Raw genomic sequence first — 7,570 nt, 5'->3', positions numbered from 1 at the left:
GTGAATATCTTCCTCGCACACGTGCAAGAGGCTCTACGTCAAGAACAAAGACGTTCTGATTGCCCTTTTCAGTCTCCCATCTCAGTGTTTTGAATCCATTAGGTAGACCTGCTACCCACAATACCTTACAGGGAACCATGATTGCGGTGTGTACGTGACATCATTAACCCTGCATGTTATCGTCATAGTGTTAACATTAGTGTCGATTGTTCCAGTCTGATAAACAGGATACAGGTCATTAGCCTAATCACACACAAATAAGGCATCTTTTCATCTTTTTTCTTCTTTCTCTTTGTCCACGCAGAATCTCCTGCATCTGTTTTGTGGCATTAGCCGGCTGAGAGCTCATACTGAATTTCAGCCATTTTATAAAATTGCCCTTTTAGATTCAAGATTTCTTTGAAATGAAGACTTTCATAAGGCAAACCCAAGAACAAAATAAGTTCAAAGTTTGGTACATCCGTTAGTACTGTTGTATCAGACGGCCCTCTGATCTCTGAAGTATTTCTAAGAACATATGCATTCGCTTGTGAGACTTGGTCAGGTGGTCGCAAGGGTGGCACTTCTGATTGTTATTGTGGCTGTGCATCTGTCCGGCTGACGTAAATCACATTCTGTAGCCTACAAAAACCTCTCTAATCAGATTCTCAGATGTTCATTTGATTCCCATCTAAGATATGTCAGATGTTGCTTAAACAGAGCTGTGTGAAAAAGCTGTTGGAGAGAATCAGATAAAGTCACCATGAAATCACAATGGACAATTCTTGTTTTTTTATGAAATATTGCAGTCTTTATTATAAATTATTTATCCGTGCACATCATTATTTTTTGTTAAATTCATGCCCTCGTAATCTTTAAACAAAATTCCCATCCCACTTGCAGCGACAAGTGATGACGTGTTTATTGGCATGAAGGTGGGGCGACCTGTCACTCACATGAGATCCACGAGTAGCAAACCACAACCATCCAATCAATTCCTGATGAACAAGATCAAGCTGTTTTTTTTTTGTTTGTTTGATAAGCAGTTTCACTCAGATATACAACACAATAGGGAAGAAAAGTTTATCCATTTCATGCCGACTTTAACAGACTGTCATCCCCAGACAGAGAGTGTCGTGAACAACATAAGGGCTGATCCCTTGAGCGCAAGTGATGACGCTTTGAAGTGATGCTTGAGTGATCAAGAATATTCCAGTGTACTGTACAAATAAGCCTTCCTTCGATTCCCTCATCCTCATTTTTTCCCTTGCATCCTTTTTTCCTTCACATCCTAAGGGGGGTGGAGTTAGGAAGAGAGGAAAGGAAGTGAGTATGCACAAATAAGAAATGAGAAGCAGCTTAGATGTTGAAATGAAGTGTTTTTGAGTAAAGTGGGGGAGCTGTAGTGTTTAATATTCTGTTTTGTGAGGATTAAGAAGAGTTTCTGTTGTGGTGTAGTTTTAGGGGTTACCATTGTGGTGAATAATGGAGCTTGGGCATAAGTTAAGAACGGGAATGGAATCTTTAGATATAAATGTTGGGTATGAAATTAGATTAGGTTTGAAGAAGATTATTTTTGACATTTTATTGGGATTTTTCTTGTTGTTTGAATTTACATTCATAATAACTATTTTAAAGGGATAGTTCACCCAAAAATGAAAATTATCCCATAATTTACTCACCCTCAAGACATCCTGTGTATACGACTTTCTTCTTTCAGCCGAACACAATCAAAGTTATGTTAAATAATATCTTGGCTCTTCCAAGATTTATAATGGGACTCAAGATTTTGAAGCCCAAAAAAGTGCATCCATCCATCATAAAAATAATCCACACGGCTCTAGTGGGTTAATAATGGCCTTCTAAAGCAAAGCAATGGGTTTTTGCAAGAAAAATATCCATATTTAAAACTTTATAAACTAACTGGCTTCCAGAAACAGCCGTAAGCAAGTCGAATTCAGGCGAAAGAGTGACCTCTGACCCAACGCATGACGTATTGATGAATGCAGAAGTGCAGAGGAGAGAGCAAAACAAAACACTGGTCATGAATTAGAAGTCTAAAACGAAAATTTTTAAAGAGAAACGCTGGAGGATTTCATTATAAGAGAAGAGGACCTTGAGTTTGTTGCCCAGCCCTATTTGTTTAAACCTTGAGAGGCGTCTAAACTTACACTACTCCTACATCATGCGTCGGGTCAGAGGTCACTCTAACACCGGAACCATACTCGCGTACGGCCATTGCCGGAAGCCAGTTATTATAGTTTATAAAGTTTTAAATATGGATATTTTTCTTACAAAAACCCATCGCTTTGCTTCAGAAGGCCATTATTAAAGGTGCCCTAGATTCAAAAATTGAATTTACGTCGGCATAGTTAAATAACAAGAGTTCAGTACATGGAAATGACATACAGTGAGTCTAAAACTCCATTGTTTCCTCCTTCTTATGTAAATCTCATTTGTTTAAACGACCTCCGAAGAAGCAAGCAAGGACAATAGCGAAAAATGGCAGATGGAGCAATAATAACTGACATGATCCATAACATGATATTTTTAATGATATTTGTAAACTGTCTTTCTAAATGTTTTGTTAGCATGTTGCTAATGTACTGTTAAATGTGGTTAAAGTTACCATCGTTTCTTACTGTATTCACGGAGACAAGACTGTCGTTATTTTCATTTTTAAACACTTGCAGTCTGTATAATGCATAAACACAACTTCATTCTTTATAAATCTCTCCAACAGTGTAGCATTAGCCGTTAGCCACGGAGCACAGCCTCAAATTCATTCAAAATCAAATGTAAACAGCCAAATAAATACTATACTCACATAATCCGACGTATGCATGCAGTATGCATGATGAACACTTTGTAAAGATCCATTTTGAGGGTTATATTAGCTGAGTAAACTTTGTTTATGCACTGTTAAAGGCAAGCACGAGCTCTTGGGGCATGGAGCACAAGCAATTAAAGGGCCAGCAGCCCTGAATCGGTGCATTTCTAATTATGCCCCAAAATAGGCAGTTAAAAAAATTAATTTAAAAAAATCTATGGGGTATTTTGAGCTGAAACTTCACAGACACATTCAGGGGACACCTTAGACTTATATTACACCTTGTAAAAAAACATTCGATGACACCTTTAACCCTCTGGAGCCATATGGATTACTTTTATGATGGATGGATGCACTTTTTTGGGCTTAAAATCTTAAAAGCCCCATTCACTACTATTATAAAGCTTGGAGGAGCCAGGATATTTTTTTAACATAACTCTGATTGTGTTCGTCTGAAAGAAGATAGTCATATACACCTAGGATGGCTTGAGGGTGAGTAAATCATGGGATAATTTTTATTTTTGGGTGAAGTAACCCTTAAAGAATATTGATATTCAGATGTTTTAAAGTCACAATGAAATGGAAGTAGCAACAGAATATTCTTCTGTATTGTGTTGTACATCCAAGTGTAAAGGATTGTCAAAAAAGAAAAAAATGTAGGGCTGGGACTTCCTCTACGCTTCGCTTGTTGATTGGATGTCGAGTTGTGGGCGTGGCACTCAAAAGAGGCGGATGAACATGATTTTGCAGGGACAGGGTTAAAGTGGACTAAATGATTGGAGAAGTCAGGCATCGGTCCTGTCACTAGACAGAAGTCTGTTGTTTTCACCAGAAGACTCAGTTGACTTTTTAATTAAACATTAAGAGGATTAATTAACAAAGTTTGAGAGGAGCACTTTCAGATAATCTACCCAATCAGCGCAAGGAGGCCTATATATAAAAAGCAGACTCACCTCTGTGCCATGGCAGTTTTTCAGCATCCTTCCTCTACCCCAGCTCCTCATTCTCAACTTTTCCTATCCCAGCCAGGGATAGGGATGGGAGAAGGGGGAAGGGGGGGTAATACTCTGGATTCAGGCCACATTCCGAGTCCAGACAGCATGCCAAATATGCATACGCTTTACTCTATTCAATTATATGTAAATGTGAACCCGTATTCTTTTTAAAGCTGAAAAGCCATTTATTGTAGTTGCATAGAAATAGTTTTATTCAAAGAAAAAAAACGAAAGGCCTGGAAACAATATTTTTGAGATTTTTAAAGTTTTAAACTTTCAGTTACAACCCCAGATCTTCAACATTGTTAGCAAATTAACAATTATTAGCTAATACATTTTAACGCCTCTCATTAATGTGATTCTATTGGAGGAAATTAAATCTGTTTAATAAAGCTCTCAAATTCAGTTGTCATTTTACATCTTGATTTGATCACTTTGACATGTTTTGCAATAGGTTACTTTATGAGCGTGTTATTGTGAAACTCAGCTAGGCTGTGCTCAAACATCTCATGACGCAACCCTCTCCCTCAATCTCAATGTCTCTCTTTCTCCTTTTTTGTCTTCCTCTCTTGCTTATTCTCACTAACAGTCCCACGTGTGGCAGTGGTGGTGTAATTTCCACCGTTGGCTGATTTCTGCGCTGATGTGCGCAGTAGGGGACTAGCGCAGCTGTGCTTACCTCTTTGCACGGCCTGCTGGGATTCTCAGTTCGTTATCAATTATTCTGCTAAACTCTCTCTGGAGCGCGTGGTTCCGACCGGGATAATGTGAACGCCAACCTTTAATCAAGCGCGAGGCGACCCGTCTCATCAAATCCCACAGAGACGAAATAAGAGTCGTAGTTTCTCAAACACACACACGTGCAAACACACACATTTCATTCATAAAACATTCTGTATGAATGTTTCACACAACATACTAAATAGCGTAAACTTTTTGTTTTTGTTGTTGTTGTCAAATGATTTTGATTTCTTAGGCTACTCGATCTAGATCTATATAATATCTTTATACTTTCTTCATACAGGTAGGCTATATGTTATTGGTCTTATTGCGTATGAACCAAACAGTTGATGTGCCCCACTGACTTCCATAGTATGGAAAAACAATACTATGGAAATCCATGTTTGGTTTCTGACAATGGAACAACCTGAGGGTGAGTGATAGAATTGAAAATGATAGAATTTTCATTTTTGGGTGAACTATCCCTTAACCCCAAAGTACACTTAAAGGGGTGGTCACACTACACGTTTCATTCCATTGACTTCCATTCATATGAAAGCTCATGCATAAAGATTTGCATTTCACTACATTCCAGAGTTCAAATTTGATGAACTCTGACCTGCGAATTCGCATCACAGGAAGACATGTGACCAGTAGAAGATCGATTCATCAAGGCGTGACCTCTTGGCTGAATTAAAAACCAATATTTTTGCATTAAAGTCAAGTAGATTGTATATTTTTACATTCTGAATGTAATAGTGTTTATAAAAAAGATACTGCCGAGTGTGACGTCACATCATGACCTTTGCAGTGTCCAAACAAATTTCACAAGCTCAAAGTCTAGTGTGATCGCGGCTTTAGTTTTTTTATGCTTACGCTAGCGTATGAGTATATTCGAACACGTGGCCTTTCAAAGTATACTCCATTCGATAGTGTGCGAGAATGCAGGCGGTTGACACATGCACTCTAGAAAGTTTCATCTTTGTCCAGTGTCTGCGCTATTTTTCTCCAGAAGTTATGACGGATAAAAAAGTCTTTGTATTCTTTTAAACTAAAGTTGCGGCTATCTCATAACCCCCTCACACAAGCGCTTGTCAATGCAGGCGTCTGTTGTACTTGTTTTCTCTCACCCTCTGTCAAGGGTGCAGCACCATATTTTAGGTGCTTTTGTGCCTTGCATGTTAATAACTATTTATGTTTTTATGTTTACAAAAAAACAAGGTAAGTTTGTAAGTTGGTTTTATCGAGGTGTTACAACACTCAAAAATGTTTAATGTGAGTACATTGTGTTTTTCATGTCAAGTTTAAGTCTGATTTATTGTGTAAATTTTTTTTTTTTAAATTTTAGGTGCTTAATGATTTTACAGCAAAGCAGCGTTGGAAACTAAAAAACTAAACAACTGTAGCTTGCTAAACTGCAAGCTACCGACTATACTAAAGCAGTTTAAAGTCCCCCTCTAATCAATAAATGGCAGATGGAGCAATAATAACTAACATGATCCATGATTACATGATATTTTTAGTGATATTTGTGAATTGTCTTTCTAAATGTTTCGTTAGCATGTTGCTAATGTACTATTAAATGTGGTTAAAGTTACCATCGTTTCTTACTGTATTCACGGAGACAAGAGCCGTCGCTATTTTCATTTTTAAACACTTGCAGTCTGTATAATTCATAAACACAACTTCATTCTTTATAAATCTCTCCAACAGTGTGTAATGTTAGCTTTAGCCACGGAGCACAGCCTCAAACTCATTCAGAATCAAATGTAAACATCCAAATAAATACTATACTCACATGATCCGACGCATACATGCAGTATGCATGACGAACATCTTGTAAAGATCTATTTGAGGGTTATATTAGCTGTGTGAACTTTGTAAATGCACTGTGTTATAGTCGAGAGTTCGGGGGGCAGGGAGCGTGCGATTTAAAGGGGCCGCAGCCTGAATCGGTGCATAGGTAATGATGCCCCAAAATAGGCAGTTAAAAAAATTAATTTAAAAAAATCTATGGGGTATTTTGAGCTGAAACTTGACAGACACATTCAGGGGACACCTTAGACTTATATTACATCTTGTAAAATCTGGTTCTAGGGCACCTTTAAAACTCATCTTTGATCACCAAAATGACACATTTAAAAAAAAATCCTGAATGTAACTACACACTTGCTTCATTAATTATACGCGGATCTATGAATATGCTAATTAGCTCCGCCTCCACTCACATGCACAAGCTCAGAGATTCACTTGGTCAACTTACTGAGGTAAAAAACTGCACAATTGTATCGCTTTTTACAATGTCGGATACATGACTAATTAACATGATTAGCCTTTTGCTTGGCTACGTCATCAAACAGCTGCTAATAATGTGTTGCTAACGTTACAAACCATGCTCCCGTTTGCGAATCAGCAACCTTAGAAACGCTCTGAACAACTCAGAAAGTCAGTGGAGAAAGGAATATAGTTTATCATAACATCGTAATATACACCCGTTATATTGCTAATATACCTGATTTTTCATATCAACAGAAAAATATGCCAGGATAACCTGGCTTCTTGAAACTCTCCCGCTTCAGAGAGCAGTTCAAGTTAATGACATGCTAAAGCCCACCGGCACGTTGACACGATTGGTTACAATTGACGTCAGCAATTTCAAACCGCCTTCCAGATCACCGCAATTTTAAATAGAAAATACTCACAATGGTGTTGACTTATGAATTTGCACATGGTTTGTATTAAAGTATATTAAAAACACCACACAGATGTATAAACAACATTAAAATCCTGATTTTTACCACAGGGGGACTTTAAAGGAGCAGCTACATTATATAATTCAGTTACAAAAAGATCAGTATTTATCTGGCACAAAAAGAATTTAATTTAGGCTAAATGCATCCAACTCAGGCCTGGTGTCAAGGGGGGGCTTATCCCTCCCTGCAATGATCTCATGCCCCCTCCCTCCTCCCCAGCACAGCCTGGCGATGGAACACGATTTCACACCCATTAACATTACTCGAGCAGTTAAAAAATATGCTATAAAACC

This window comes from Megalobrama amblycephala, linkage group LG18 (genome assembly GCF_018812025.1).
Source record: "Megalobrama amblycephala isolate DHTTF-2021 linkage group LG18, ASM1881202v1, whole genome shotgun sequence".
Taxonomy (NCBI): Eukaryota; Metazoa; Chordata; class Actinopteri; order Cypriniformes; family Xenocyprididae; genus Megalobrama; species Megalobrama amblycephala.
Note: the sequence above shows the minus strand (reverse complement) of the source record.